The following is a 17,123-nucleotide window of genomic DNA, read 5'->3' on the forward strand; positions in this document are numbered from 1 at the left end:
TGGTATTTATTATGAAGATAAATATGTAGCATGTTTTTCTACATTTCACTGGTTCTTTTTGTTTACCAAGGAAGATTTGAATAGTTCTCCTCTCAAATTTCTATACAACTGTATGTTTTGCCTTTCTCGGGCTGTTTCATGAATAACAAAATATCAGAGACTGGATTGGAAGAAAACAAAAATGGAAAGACAACATAAGAAAACTTATGCTATAAAGAGTAATTATTGGGGCGCAGCGCGGCGCCTAAGGGAGCGCTGGCTTCAGAGAGGAATCGAGGGACTGGGGTCTGTGCCCCCGCACCCCCGTTCTCCGGCCGCGTCTCCCAACCCCACAGACACATTCTTGGGGGTTTCTGAGCTTCGGTTGCTCTGTTTTCCTGTGACACGATATTCCCTCTCTCTGGCTGTTGGAGGACTGAACTGTTACTGTTGCTACTCCTGGCTGTGGCTGTGAGAGAATCCTGGCAGATAGAAGAAAAATCGTGTGACCTGGTAGGAGAAAAGGATAAGGAGTCAAAGAATGAGGTGGCTCTCCTGGAGAGGTTACGGCCACTGTTTAACAAAAGTTTTGAGAGTACTGTGGGCCAGGGCTCAGACACTTACAGCTATATATTCAGAGTATGCCGGGAAGCTGGCAATCACTCCTCTGGTGCAGGCCTGTTCCAGATCAACAAAAGTAATGAGAAGGAGACGGTGGTTGGGAGAATCAACGAGACTCACATCTTCAATGGAAGTAACTGGATCATGTTGATATATAAAGGGGGTGACGAATATGACAACCACTGTGGCAAAGAACAGCGCCGTGCAGTGGTGATGATCTTCTGCAATCGACACACACTCGCAGGTAATTTTAACCCAGTGTCTGAGGAACGCGGCAAAATCCAGGATTGCTTCTATCTCTTTGAGATGGATAGCAGCCTAGCCTGTTCACCAGAGGTCTCACACCTCAGTGTGGGCTCTATCCTCCTTGTCATATTTGCATCATTGGTTGCTGTTTACATCATTGGGGGTTTCTTATACCAGCGACTGGTAGTGGGGGCCAAGGGGATGGAGCAGTTTCCTCATCTGGCCTTCTGGCAGGATCTTGGCAACCTAGTAGCTGATGGTTGTGACTTTGTGTGCCGTTCCAAACCCTGCAGTGTGCCTGCGGCCTATCGTGGCGTCGGGAATGACCAGCTGGGGGAAGAGTCAGAAGAAAGGGATGACCATTTGCTACCAATGTGATTGCACTTTTCATGTCCAGCCACCTCTTCAGTCCCCAAACCAAAGCATCCTCAGCAGACTTCTCAAGCAGTCTCCCCCTCTCACCTTGCCATTAATATTCTTGATTTCCAGTTGGCTTTGATTTGACACTAACCTGCCTCCCTTTGCTCCTATTGTTTTTCCTCTGCACTAGTACAGTGGAAGGCAGACAGACATAGGGCCTGTGCTGTGGGGAGGCAGACTCCTATACCCCAGGAAGAGAAAGGACAGCTAACTAGGCAGAAAGCAAGTCATGAGCCCTGGCTGTAAACATTTCCATAAGTTGAGACACTGGGTTCTTTGCTCATACCTTTGGTTGTCTCCCTCATGTTGTCCCTGTCCCCACAGTAGTCCCAGGATCTGAGTGTAACTCACAGAGGTGCTCTGCAGGACTTCTTACCTGGCTGTCACCCAAATACTCCCGATTGCTTTGAGCCTGCAATTAGTCACATGATTGTCCAAAAAAATGTGAACTTTCCCAACTTGAGGATTCTAAGGCGCCATCACGTTGCTTATAGGTCTTTGAGTGGCTTGACAGTTTGAATTGGGCCCTAGGCTGCGGTTATAAATCCATAGGTAACCCAAATGCCTAACCAAGTAGTCCTTTCTAAAGTACACAGACTGTGTCACCTTGTGGTAGTCTCGCTAGCCAGCCTTGTTCTTCCTCCTCTCCCTACTGGTACTTGCAAACCTGAGTTGTACTTTTCTCACAGGTCTGTAGTTTGGCTTTTTATACTTTCCCCAATCGTAAAGGAAGGGAATGGAAGCAGAAGTGGAGGTAGAGGCTCTGCAGGTCTCTGCTATGGTGGGGACACTGCTGCACCTGTCCCTCCTCCTGGCTCAGGGAAGTGTCTGACCCACTTATCTATGGGAAAATGTCTTTAATCCTCTATTTCTTTGTGTTTAAGCCATGTGCCCAGAATCCCAGGCTGGTCTTTCTAAAATAGTGAATTCCTAGGCCACTAGGTAACAACACAGTTCATCTGAACACAGGCGATGTGGAAAAGGCAGGGCCATTTGTTCCCTTTAGAGAAAATGAATGATGTAATTCCTACTTCCCAATACCCTTGCAATGGCAATGGAAATTTTGTTGTCTTTCTATACAGGAAAAATAATGTTATTTTTAAAAAGGCTTCTCATTTGTTGTTTGCATCCTAACCCCTGTGATTTTAAATGAAAAATAATATACCACTTTTGTACAAAACCAATAATTAAAAACATAAAAAAAAGAGTAATTATTTACATTCGAGTGTTATTCTCTTTCCCGGTTTCCAGGCAAACATCCCCCTAATCCCTCCCCCTCCCCTTCTTTATGGGTGTTCCCCTCCCCATCCTCCCCCAATTGCCGCCCTCCACCCAACAATCTAGTTCACTGGGGGTTCAGTCTTAGCAGGACCCAGGGCTTCCCCTTCCACTGGTGCTCTTACTAGGATATTCATTACTACCTATGAGGTCAGAGTCCAGGGTCAGTCCATGTATAGTCTTTAGGTAGTGGCTTAGTCCCTGGAAGATCTGGTTTCTTGGCAATGTTGTTCATAAGGGGTTTCGAGCCCCTTCGAGCTCTTCCAGTTCTTTCTCTGATTCCTTCAACGGGGGTCCTATTCTCAGTTCGGTGCTTTGCTGCTCGAATTCGCCTCTGTATTTGCTGTATTCTGGCTGTGTCTCTCAGGAGCGATCTACATCCGGCTCCTGTCGGCCTGCACTTCTTTGCTTCATCCATCTTGTCTAAATGGATGGCTGTATATGTATGGGCCACATGTGGGGCAGGCTTTGAATGGGTCTTCAACTTATCAATGAGTGCATACCATGTGTGTTTTTCTGTGATTGAGTTACCTCACTCAGGATGATATTTTCCAGTTACAACCATTTGCCTATGAATTTCATAAAGTCATTTTTTTTGGTAACTGAGTAATATTCCATTGTATAGGTGTACCACATTTCCTGTATCCATTCCTCTGTTGAAGGGCATCTGGGTTCTTTCCAGCTTCTGGCTATTATAAATAAGGCTGCTATGAACATAGTGGAGCATGTGTGTTTGTTATATGTTGGGGCATCTTTTGGGTACATGCCCAAGAGAGGTATGGCTGGGTCCTCAGGTAGTTCAATGTCCAATTTACTGAGGAACCTCCAGACTGATTTCCAGAATGGTTGTACCAGTCTGCAATCCCACAAACAATGGAGGAGTATTCCTCTTTCTCCACATCCTCGCCAGCATCTGCTGTCACCTGAGTTTTTGATCTTAGCCATTCTCACTGATATGAGGTGAAATCTCAGGGTTGTTTTGATTTGCATTTCCCTTATGACTGAACATGTTGAACATTTCTTTAGGTGTTTCTCAGTCATTTGGCATTCCTCAGCTTTGAAATCTTTGTTTAGCTCTGAATCCATTTTTTTAACAGGGTTATTTGTCTCCCTGCGGTCTAACTTCTTGAGTTCTTTGTATATATTGGATGTAAGCCCTCTCTCAGTGGTAGGATTGGTAAAGATCTTTTCCCAATCTGTTGGTTGTCGTTTTGTCCTAACAACAGTGTCCTTTGCCTTACAGAAGCTTTGCAGTTTTATGAGATCCATTTTGTTGATTCTTTTTTTTTTTTTTTTTTTTTTTTCCGGAGCTGGGGACCGAACCCAGGGCCTTGCGCTTCCTAGGCAAGCGCTCTACCACTGAGCTAAATCCCCAACCCCCATTTTGTTGATTCTTGATCTTAGAGCATAAGCCATTGGTGTTTTGTTCAGGAAATTTTCTCCAGTGTCTATGTGTTCAAGATGCTTCCCCACTTTTTCTTCTATTAGTTTGAGTGTATCTGGTTTGATGTGGAAGGCCTTGATCCACTTGGATTTAAGCTTTGTATAGGGTGATAGGCATGGATCAATCTGCATTCTTCTACATGCTGACCTGTAGTTGAACCAGCACCATTTGCTGAAAATGCTATCTTTTTTCCATTGGATGCTTTTTGGTCCTTTGTCAAAAATCAGGTGACCATAGGTATGTGGGTTCATTTCTGGGTCTTCAATTCTATTCCATTGGTTTATCTGTCTCTGTACCAATACCATGCAGTTTGTATCACTATTTCTCTGTAATACTGCTTGAGTTCAGGGATAGTGATTCCCCCCAGAACTATTGTTGAGGATAGTTTTAGCTCTCCTGGGTTTTTTGTCATTCCAGATGAATTTGCATATTGTTCTGTGTAACTCTCTGAAGAATTGGATTGGTATTTCGATGGAGATTGCATTGAATCTGTAGATGGCTTTTGGTAAAATGGCCATTTTTACCATGTTAATTCTGCCAATCCATGAGCATGGGAGATCTTTCCATCTTCTGAGGTCTTCTTCAATTTCTTTCTCCAGGGTCTTGATTTTCTTATCATACAGATATTTTACATGCTTGTTTAAAGTCACACTGAGGTATTTTATATTATTTGGGACTATTATGAAGGGTGTCATTTCCCTAATTTCTTTCTCGGCTTGTTTCTCATTTGTGTAGAGGAAGGCTACTGATTTGTTTGAATTAATTTTATACCCAGCCACTTTGCTGAAGGTGTTTATCAAGTTTAGTAGTTCTCTGGTGGAATTTTTGGGATTGCTTAAATATACTATCACATCATCTGCAAATAGTGATATTTTGACTTCTTCTTTTCCAATGTGTATCCCCTTGATCTCCTTTTGTTGTCTGATTGCTCTGGCTAGAACTTCAAGAACTATATTGAAGAGGGAGAGAGTGGGCAGCCTTGTCTATTCCCTGATTTTACTGGGATTGCTTCAAGTTTCTCTCCATTTAGTTTAATATTAGCTACTAGTTTGCTATATATGGCTTTTACTATGTTTAGGTATGAGCCTTGAATTCCTATTCTTCCCAGGACTTTTATCATGAAGGTTTGTTGAATTTTGTCAAATGCTTTCTCAGCATCTAATGAAATGATCATGTGGTTTTGTTCTTTCAGTTTGTTTATATAGTGGATTACGTTGATGGTTTTCCATATATTAAACAATCCCTGCATGACTGGGTTGAAGCCTACTTGATTATGGTGAATGATTGTTTTGATGTGCTCTTGGATTCGGTTTTCCAGAATTTTATTGAGTATTTTTGCGTCGATATTCATAAGGGAAATTGGTCTGAAGTTCTCTTTCTTTGTTGTGTCTTTGTGTGGTTTAGGTATAAGAGTAATTGTGGCTTCATAGAAGGAATTCGGTAGTGCTCCATCTGTTTCAATTTTGTAGAATAGTTTGGACAGTATTGGTATGAGGTCTTCTATGAAGGTCTGATAGAATTCTGCACTGAACCCATCTGGACCTGGGCTCTTTTTGGTTTGGAGACCTTTAATGACTGCTTCTATTTTTTTAGGAGTTATGGGGTTGTTCAACTGGTTTATCTGTTCCTGATTTAACTTCGGTACCTGGTATCTGTCTAGGAAATTGTCCATTTCCTGCAGATTTTCAAGTTTGTTGAATATAGGATTTTGTAGTAGAATCTAATGATTTTTTGATTTTCTTCTGATTCTGTAGTTCTGTCTCCCTTTTCATTTCTGATTTTGTTTATTTGGACACACTCTCTGTGTCCTCTCGTTAGCCTGGCTAAGGGTTTATCTATTTTGTTGACTTTCTCAAAGAACCAACTTTTGGTTCTGTTGATTCATTCTATGGTCCTTTTTGATTCTACTTGGTTGATTTCAGCTTTGATTTTGATTATTTCCTGCCTTCTACTCCTCCTGGGTGTATTTGCTTCTTTTTGTTCTAGAGCTTTTTGGTGTGCTGTCAAGCTGCTGATATATGCTCTCTCCTGTTTCTTTCTGCAGGCACTCAGAGCTATGAGTTTTCCTCTTAGCACAGCTTTCTTTGTGTCCCATAAGTTTGGGTATGTTGTACCTACATTGTCATTAAATTCTAAGAAGTCTTTAATATCTTTCTTTATTTCTTCCTTGATCAGGTTATCATTGAGTAGAGCATTGTTTAAGGTCCATGTATATGTGTGCGTTCTTCCCTTATTCTTATTGAAGACCAGCTTTAGCTTGTGGTGGTCTGATAGGATACATGGGATTATTTCTATCTTTCTGTATCTGTTGAGGCCTGTTTTATGACCAATTATACGGTCAATTTTGGAGAAAGTACCATGAGGTGGTGAGAAGAAGGCATATCCTTTTGTTTTAGGATAGAATATTCTATAAATATTTATTAAGTCCATTTGGTTCACGATTTCTCTTAGTCTGTCTATGTCTCTGTTTATTTTCTGTTTCCATGATCTGTCCATTGATGAGCGTGAGGTGTTGAAATCTCCTACTATTTTTCTGTGAGGTGCAATTTTTCTTTTATGTGTGTAGGTGCCCTTGTATTTGGAGCATAGATATTTAGGATTGAGAGTTCATCTTGGTGGATTTTTTCCTTTGATGAATATGAAGTGACCTTCCTTATGTTTTTTGATGACTTTTAGTTGAAAATCGCTTTTATTTGATATTAGAATGGCTACTCCAGCTTGCTTTTTCAGACCATTTGCTTGGAAAGTTGTTTTCCAGCCTTTCATTCTGAGGTAGTGTCTTTCTTCGTCTCTGAGGTGTGTTTCCTGTAGGCAGCAGAAGGCAGGGTCCTCATTGTGTATCCAGTTTGTTAATCTATTCCTTTTTATTAGAGAGTTGAGACTATTGATGTTGAGAGATATTAAGGAACAGTGATTATTGCTTCCTGGTATATTCATATTTTGATATGAGATTATGCCTGTGTGCTTTTCTTTTCTTTGTTTTGTTGCCAAGATGATTGGTTTCTTGCTTTTTCTATGGTGTAGCTTGCCTCCTTATGTTGGGCTTTACCATTTCTTATCCTTTGTAACGCTGGATTTGTGGAAAGATATTGTGTAAATTAGTTTTTGTCTTGGAATATCTTGGTTTCACCTGAATTCTTACATAGTTCTTTGGCTTTTTCTCTTGTAGCTCCTATGTCCATCTGTATCCCACCACTCCATGGAGATTTCTCCTCTTCCCCACTGCATTCTAGCCTGTGCAACTCTAAGAGTCCCACTCCATTTCACTTTGCTCAGCTATCAGCTGCTGGCATCTTGATTGATCAATAAAAATGAAACAAAGCAAAGAAGAAAAAAAAACAACTAGGACATAGACCTTTAGTGTTTGGCCATGCAGATTCCTGATTGAATCAAAGCGTTAGAACCAATCTCCAATAAAAGTTCCCAGTTTTTCAGTCTCAACACTATTTTAAACTCTAAAGTTGAAAATCTTTCATCTGAGATTCAAGGCAATCTTGTAATGGAAATTACCTATGAAAATCAAAAAGCAAATTATATACTATGACACAAAATATGCAGTACCCTTTCAAAAGGGAGTAATGGAGGAATATTGAGAAAATACTAGACCAAAAAATACTAAAAGTCAGCAGGGTAAATTCCAAATCCTGTAACTCTTTGTTTGATTTGAAAGGGATTAGATTGCTCTTCCCTTACAGCTTAGGTAACTGCAACCAGTCTCTTTCTCTAGGACTGATTAAATTCCCTGTATGTAGCCTTTCCTGGAAGTTATCACAAAGTTTTGACATTTTCAGCATCTTGGTGTCTCCTACATATTCCAGGCTTCATTTTCTGAGGTTTATGCTATGGCTTTCTAGCACCTCTATGCATGAACTCATTGCCATGTGCCTGGCCTCAGAAGCTTTTCTTAACTGCAACTAAAGATTTCATAACCTCTTTATTGAGGTATCTTCGATGACTCTAAAGCCACATGGGCAGTGTTGCCAAGTCCTATAGAATGTTTGAGATGGATCCTAAACCCTGCCCTAAATTAAATTTCCATAAACTTTGTTTTGTTGATGCTTTCATTTGTTGAATAAGCTTTCCCATCTTTTTTTGGAGTAGATTTCTTAAGCATTTCCTTTTTACAAGTTGGAGACTTACCTAGGGTGGGGGTCCACGATGTACCCTGAGGACACCACTTCTTTTATTTAAACTTCTTTGAGCACAAGACTTGGTTTCAAAATTTCCTAATTAAATTCTCTAGTGCTCTCTTTTTTTTGTCTTTAAATTTTGTTCTGTGTAGTTCTTTTTGTATTACCTTATTCATAGAGTAAACCTTAAGATATCTTGAAATATTTTCTATCAATAAAATTAGTCCAAATGTATCAATTTAACCTCTGAAGAGTGTTAGGACAAGGGAAAAAAAAGCCACATTTTTTCTTTTGGCCAAAATATCACAAAAATGGTCAGTTTCTAATACTGTTTCCCTTTCAAACTTCTTGAACTGTGTCTCCAGAGTCCATATTATTCTCAGTATTACTGTCTTTGAATCTCCTATTAGGATAGCCTTTTAGTTTGCCTACAGTGTGAATTGAATAGCTTTTCCCTTTTCTAGTCCAATGTCCCAAAGTCTTCTTCATGTGTTCAAAACACAACACAATGTTAGGCTTATCTCAATACAACACTACTTCCTAGGACCAACTTCTATCTCATTTACTTTTTCAGTTGGAAAAAAATCTTGACCAAGGCAACTTATAAAAAAAAAAACGTTTAATTGCAGGGTAGTACATAGTTTCATGGGATGAATACATAAACATCATGGCAGAAAGCATGTCAGCAGGCAGGTATCAAGTAGCAGTTAAAAAAATATATTTTGAGACATCACAAGGAAAAGATGCATAGGTATTACAGACCATTGGGTCTCTGTACAGGAATAATCATTACTGTCCTAATTAACTTAATCTGATAAATTCATACAAAGGTAGACTCTTATGAGAAGAGGAAACCATAAGTGAAGAAATACCTCAGACATATTGTCCTGTAGACATGTTTATGGGTCTTCTAAAAATTTCTAATTGTTACAGGAGGTTCCAATCCACTGTGGATGGTGCCTTCCCTAGGCAGTTACCCTGGCCTAAGAAAGACAAAGGAATCAAGCTAGGAAGCAACTTTTCCCATGTGCTTTCTGTTTTACTCTCCTACCTTAAATTCCTGCCTTGACTTTCCTCAGTAATGGTGTTTTATGACAGGAACAGAACACAAACTATAACAGTTTGATTTATAGGATGACATTATAGTCTCCATTGTATTTTTAAGTAGCAAACACTGGGATACTACAGTTGACTGGAAAGAAATTCTATGCTAATAATGAAAGAATTCACTCACTACAGGTTGATAGCTACCATAGTTTGTTTTTTTTTTTAAGATTTATTTATTTATTCTATATAAGTACTCGTAGTTGTATTCAGACACACCAAAAAAGGGCTTCAGATCTTATTACAGATGGTTGTGATCCACCATGTGGTTGCTGGGAATTGAACTCAGGACCTCTGGAAGAGCAGTCAGTGCACTTAACTGCTGAGCCACCTCCCCAGCCCCGGTAGCTACCATAGTTTTAGGGTGGAGAAATTATTGTTTATCTTTTAGAAAATCATAATGATCTTTTAATCTGATTCTAGCTATGGTGTCTGAGACTGTCCTACCTGCCATGATATTCAACCATAATTGTGTGTTAATGGAGACAATAAAGTCTGATTAATTGCTTGTTCCTTAGGAACGGCGATTATTGTCAATACTGTGGGGCTATATAGGATGCTTAACATAATTTAGGTCCATTTTACCTAAAAGGTCTTTGTCCAGTGAAGGAAGAAGCTTACATAGCTTGAAAAGTATTGAGTTATTCCATAGACAGCAGAAGGGAAAGTTAAATCTTTTGTCATAGGAGTCCCATTGATGCCCCCAAATTTTGCAAGCTTAGGGGATAAATTGTTTGAAATGTAAATTAAAGATAGTGAAGAGGCTGCACTATCAAGGGCAAATTTATGGTCCTATCTGGAACTTTAATAGTTATCCAAGGCTCTGTGTCATTGATAATAATGGTTGAGTAAAAATCCAAATGAATCTGAGGGTTTCCTCATTCCAGGGATAACATTTGCAGTTCTAATCATTATTGCCTTTAATCCTCATAGTAACATATGTGCTGTCTTGTCAAATTGAAGGGAAGTAATATTAGGAAAATGCTCAATATTCAGGCAATTTTTCTTCCAGTGACCCTATTGAAGCTATATATAGCATTTGTCTGCAATTTTGAATATCTAATTAGGTACATAATAATGATTTGCTATTGGCAGTGAACCAGAGTTGACAATCAGCTATAAAATCATGATGGCAAAAAGTCATCACTGTACAGTGTGCTAGATATGGTAAGCTATTCACTAGGTAAATTTTGTACATTTTCTTTTCTGAAAATGTTTTCTATATGCCATGTTGTAAACTGAAGTACACGTAGACAGGAAACAAACACAGAAGAAGATCTTCATTTTCTCCCTATTCACCTAAACACAGAGCCATAATTTGTTCATTTGTAAAATTACTACTTTGTCAGGAGGATTGCTAATCCAGGAGGCAACACATCTCATGAGAGTAATAGTCGTAACATGCTATCTCTTATCATATATTGGCTTCCCTCATCTTCAGAAAGATTTCCTTCTCCACTCAGAATCCCAAAGCTCCCATTCATTTATTTGGCTTAAGTTACTACATTTAATTCAAATTCATACCTTCTCTGTGGATCTAATTCACTCGTTTATCTTTTACTAATGTCCTTTCATAAATTCCCCAGTTACTGAAACTAGAGTGGTTGAAAAAAATGGTTCACTTTTTTCTACAAAAATCTCATTTATAGACAATTTTGAAATCTTTAGAGAAATTATGTATTATCTGGCAAACACATAAAACAACAGGAGTAATCAGGTTAATATATAACATTGAATTTGCTTTTATTAGTCCCTTTATTTTTGTGGCATTGAACATAATTTCAGTTTTTCAATAATTGGCTGAATAAAGAATTAAAAAGTAGTTGTTACCATGCCATTGCCAGAAAGTTATATTTAGTGATGAATTTTACTAATTAAGTTATAAAATGAAACTCACTATTAAGAAAAATAGACTGAAACATAATATCTCAAAACACTGCTGTACTTTTTCTTCAGAAAGTAGTTATTATCTGAACCTCATAAGTAGAAAAAGTCATCAGTTACTGAAAAATGGCGCTAGTTTTACAAACAAACAAAAAAATGGAGCTAGAGAAATTGCTTAGCAGTTAAGAGTACTTTCTTTTATTCCAAAGGACTCCAATTCAGTTTCTGAAACTTACATAGGCAGCTCACAACTACTTAAGTCCCCATCTTCTTGGTCAAGGCCTCTTTTCGTCTCTGCAGATAACTACACTCATATGCATATATCCACCTCAACATATATATATATATATATATACATACATATATTCATAAATTTTTTTTTTCAGTTGAAGAAAGATAGATACAGGTATTTTAATTAAAACCAAAAGAAGTATAATTTTTGTCTTTTTCTGTGGGTTGAAGATGACATGAGAAGTACCCAATGTACAAATAATTAGAAATGTTTTGAATCATGAAAATAATCTTACAACCTATTTTTGGATATTTTTGATGGAAGACATAGAAGAAACATAAGTCTATCTACAGCCATGAAAAGTTCCTTAACACTTATGTACCTAAGTCATTTGATTAAAAAGAAGGGGATTCAGTGAATGTGATTGTTGGGGGGAGGGGGTAATGGGGGGGAGGAGGGGGAGGGGAACACCCAAAAAGAAGGGGAGGGGGAGGGATTAGGGGGATGTTTGCCCGGAAACCAGGAAAGGGAATAATATTCGAAATGTAAATAAGAAATACTCAAGTTAATAAGAAAAAAAAGAAAAAAAGAAAAAAAAAGAAGAAGGGGATTTATGTGGCTGAAATACTCTAATAATATCAATAATCAAAATGGCCAACATCCAAAGGCAATATATAATAGCTATCATATCACCACAGAAATTAACTTGCAAATTTTTTCTAATGTATTAGACTTATTTAAATGAATAAAATTTCCAGGAATGCCAATACTACTAGAGGTTATAATTATATATTCATTAGATGAATTAAGCAAATGCTGAAATTTTTAGGATATTCAAGAAATGTAAAGTAAGATTGACAAAGCTACTAATTAAAGTAATAATCTTAAACAAGTGAAATAGATAATTCTTTGCTAAGGCAAATCTTTAATTATTATCTCAAGTAGAGTTGGAGCACAGAAAAAAAAATTGCCCTGATCTTGATCTAGGACAGCATTTTGAAGTCTCCTGTGATTAGCTGCTTCTAGGAAGAAATTAACATCCCAGATAAAATGTTAGTTGACTTTAATGAGTTTTAGACCCCCTTCTGGGACTCCCACAGAGTTGAATATCAGCCTGTGAGGGAGACCCAGTGACCAGTTTCGCAAAAAGAAATCCATATTCTCCATAACTGACTTTATTTTATTTCTTATCTCTTAATTGAAATGTAACCATTTCCTTCTTACATAGTTTTCCTACCATTAGAAAGCATTATTGTTCATTTTCATAACATTTTTCTTTGGAAAACTTAAGCTTTGATATGTTTATTGAAATATAATTTCAGTGCCATGGAAAACAAGCATCATGAAGGGGTATTTTATCTTTCCCACTAATGGAGAACATCATTTGTACCATAAAGTTGGAAAATGGATAAACACTGGTTGAACAAAACATAAACACTAACTCCCCCCCCACACACAGGTAATGTCTACATTTATTTTATACCAAAAAAGTTATGTGCAACAAATAAACATTCTTACATATTTACATCTGTTTTTATTTACCAGTTAGCAAAATGGTATCCTAAATATCTGATAAAGAATATTTCTATCTATATTAAAGAGGGAATCTTCCCAGTGAACTCCTTTTTACACGAATGTTTACTCAGGAGCTTTTGAAGCAGGAGTAATATTTTAGATGGAACATACTTCACAGGTCATACACACCTACTATCTAGGCCATGCTCAATACAGCCTCGTAACACTTCACCTCTCCTGGGCCAGTTAGTTTAGAAGTGGGAGGGTGTGTTTGGTCATATTGCCTGGAATCCTACTCTGCTCTTTTGACTCAGGGTTCTTACAAAATTAGGATTCATGAATGTACTGCGGAAAATGCTAGAAGGTGGAGAGGGGCAGGAACACTGATGGATGTGCACTGGGAGGAAACAGGAGTGGGTGAGGTTCACGGCCCCAGACAGGTTCCTGGACATGACAGTGGGGAAATTTGCTGACATTTTTCTGACTTCTAAGGGCAGGTCACCCACCACACCTGCCAGTACCCATCAGAATCAACTGTGATACCAGCTGGAGCCTAGCAAGGAACTGCTGAGCAGTCTCTGTGGTTTGAGCTTTGTCTTTTCTAGAGACAAGGTCTCAAAATGGCCCAGATTGCTCTTGAACTTCTGGTCTTCCTGCCTCTACTCCCCAAGTGCTAGGATTACAGACATGTGTTAACATGCCTGGCTGCACTTTTAGTCTTTTGAATATAATTATAAATAAAAGAAAACAAAAAAGCAACAATATTAATTTTATTGTCCTGTTTCTTACCTCACAGGTACAAGGACCTTTTGTACCAAACGAAATACTTTTCTACATACATGGGTTTTTTGCCTGCATGTATGTCTACAAACCATAGGCATGCAGTGCCCTCAGGGGCCAGGAGAGGGTGTCAGATCCCCAGGAGCTGGAGGTGCAAATAAAGGTTGTTAAGCAGAAATGTGGGTGGAGCCAAACTTGGGTCCTCTGCAAAAATGACAAGTGCTCCTAACTGCTAAGTCACCTCCCTGGCCCCTCAAACTTGTCTCTTTACATGAAAAAAAGGTCAGTGCTTTTCACCATTCCTTATATATAATGAATTTGAACCACTCATCCTAGCACTTGGGAGGCTAAGGCAGGAGGAATGTCAAGTTTGAAGCCAGCCAGGGCTATGTAGTACGTTCTAGGATAGCCTAAGCTACAGAGAAAGATCATGTGTCTCTTTAAAAACAAAACAAAACAAAACAAAACAAAACAAAACAAAACAAAACAAAAACTCCAACAGAAGAGCTGGAGAGGATAGACGGAACAGAAATAATTCTTGGCACACAGCTAGTGCAACCAGTTAAACCTGAGTTGTACCAGAAGTTTACCCTCCCTGACAGAAACTAGCTGTGGGAAAGGACCAAGGGAAATCCCACAAACCAAGCACAGGCCCTGGAGCATACCTAGCTAGAACTTCTCTTACTCCTTCAAATATTGTCACTACGAAGTGAGAGGCTTCCTTTGTTAGGATCACTTCAAACCCATGAAGCACAGAATTACTGTAGGAGTCATTCCCCCCTAGTCTGCCCCTCCATATTTCCTGTAAGCCAACTAGCAGTGCTTATTATTAGTCTGTGGGTAGCTTTTTGAGCCAGGGTTTCACTATATAACCCTGGCTGTTCTGGAGCTATCAAGGCCAGGGCAGCCTAGAACTCAAGAGATTCTCCTGCCTCTGCTCCCCAAGTGCTGGGCCGCCAACCAAGTGTGTGTCACCAGGTCCGGCCAAACCCTGCTTCTGCAGTGTTTAAATACTCAGTCTGAAACGGTCAGAACAGTATTAGCAGTTTTATAACAGTGTTTTCTCCCCCACTCCACTAAGTTTAATAGAAAGTACAGAGAGAAGCCTGAATTCCCTCAGGGCAAAACTACTAAATAAAACACAACAGGCTCACGTACAGAGAACATATATTTTAGCAAAAAAAAAAAATAAAAAAATCAAAAAGATAGGGTCTCCTGTAGCTAATGCTGGTCTCTATTTTGCTATATAGTCAGGGATGACCTTCAATTCCTGATCCTCCTGCATCTAAATCCCAAGTGATGGGACCACAGGTAAGCAAGAGCACACTGGTCAGCAAATGCTGTTTTTGCAACAGCACCTGTTAACTCTCAGTGAGAAAGGGGTATTCATTCTATTAAGTCACAGGAATGTAACAAACAAACAAACAAACAATAATGGTGGTACTCCCAAGACTTAGGAAAGCAAAGGGAAGCCTCAAAGGGTCTGGTGGATGGAACCCTCGCACATTTTGAGTAAGGGTTGGAGATGTCTGTAATGTCAAGACAAGCTTTAAATCCACTCTGCTGAGTGACAAAAGACGGAACAGGTCATTTGGAGTTGGGACCCGAGGGATATGTCTAGCAGAGCCTTGATATGTAAGTAGCAAAAGTCAGCTATTAGCCATCCCACTGCCTTGGGAGACTTGGACACAGGGCTCTGAGATGACCTCACTGTACAGTTCTCCAAAGAGGACTTGGTTTAGCATAAATACCATTTAGTACTTTCTAGACGTCCTTTAACTACTTCCGACGACAACAGCAATGCGTACATAGTAAGATAGTCACGGAAATGTTCACATTCATGGGAAAACACCTTTGATGGAATCAGAATTGAGCTGTCTTTTAAGACACTGGTCAGAACCTCATAAGTAAGAGGGCTTTACAATTCCTATTTTATAGCTGTCTGGGCCAGAAATCCTATGGTACATCAGTGACGATGGAAGGTCTTAAACCGCCCCACAACTGCGGTCTCAGAATTTGCTGTCTAGTTTGCTATTTTTTAACATATTAACCAAATTATAAACAAAAACACTGCCAACCCGAGTAATACAATGGCCGCACAGACCCTTCTGGTAGAATGCAAGTTCTCTGCTTCACGTTAAGGAAGGAAAGGAGGGGTACTTCTGCCCCAGTTGAACACACAGAATGATTTGGTTTGAGATTTAAGACAGAAGGCACTTTTAGCATCTCCTTTAAGATGCTAACCAGAGAAACACAGTCGCTATGCCACCAGGGTTTATTCAGATCACCTCTGGGTTTCTTCTCACTGCTTCTGTGTGGCTACCACAGTGGGACAAAGTTTCCACATTTCTCTTCCAGATCTTTCTACGTGTTGTGTTTCTTCTGAGTCAGCAAACGGTTCCTCACGACAGCCCTAAGGTTTACAAATTCAGTATGTGATTCTGAAACACTTACTGACAATCCTTAGTGCAAGAAGAAAGGACAAGGGGAAACACTCTGGACTGACCTTGGAGCACCTGGCTTGTGCCAGCTTCAGTCTAATACTGCTGAGCTCACTGGCACCAGAAACGAGGGAACACACCTCTGTGAGGTCAGCTACTGTATAAGAGGCTTTGCCCAGAAATGCCATAGTGGTTTCAGTTTTTCTCCAAAGACTACATCCACTTCCCACGGTCAGTGTCCTGAGAGTCTTGGAATTAAAAGGTCTAGTCATGTGACATCCCGAAAAGTCCCGACCCATCCAGCTCTGACTAGTCAAGCTTGACTTGGATGTTCAGACTTAGTTTCTTCCTCTCAGAGGAAGAGATGGAAGGGAACCAACCACCCTCCTGTTTCTGCTATCAACACTGCACCAGGGCTGTCAGCACGTTTTCCAAGATGTTCTGTCTGCGTCTACTCCCTCCACTGTTTATCAGTCCCGGTGAGCTGACAGTCCCTCTCTACTCTTCAACTAAACTGTACAGTAAGTTCTGCAGGGGTAGATCCAATGTTTCTACCTTTATTTACAAATATCAAAAGGATGGACTCTAATTGAATCTACAGGTTTAAATCCATCGGCTAAAAACATTACATATTGTAAACATGGCAGTATTTAATACAGTATTTATTCTAAAATATTTTCATGTTCATGATCACATTTTGTTATACCTGAAATTGAATTTATACACATTAAAGAATTACTAGCAATGGCTGCTCACTTTACAGTTGAGGACCGGGGGCTAGGGCTACATTTTATTATCTCAGAAACATCTTCAAGGTAAAGGTAAAGCTTGTCTTTGATTGGCTCAGCATATCCTTTTTTTGTATCCAGATTTAAAATGAAGACTGACACAGGAAATAGCTAGGGCCCCTTCTAATTTACAATATTTAAAAAAAAATCAGTTTAAAATTCTCAGGGAAAGTGTCTGTTGTGAATTAAAAAAAAAAAAAACTTGTAAAATAAACTTAATGAAAGAAGTGTTAGAGACGGTTGGGTGGAGAGCCCTGGAAG

The 17,123-nt window shown here is 39.2% G+C and overlaps 1 pseudogene; it reads left to right on the forward strand.

Annotated features, from left to right (window-relative positions):
- On the forward strand, window positions 234-2,469 carry M6pr-ps1 (mannose-6-phosphate receptor, cation dependent, pseudogene 1; annotated as a pseudogene).

Source organism: Rattus norvegicus, chromosome X (genome assembly GCF_036323735.1).
Source record: "Rattus norvegicus strain BN/NHsdMcwi chromosome X, GRCr8, whole genome shotgun sequence".
Classification (NCBI taxonomy): Eukaryota; Metazoa; Chordata; class Mammalia; order Rodentia; family Muridae; genus Rattus; species Rattus norvegicus.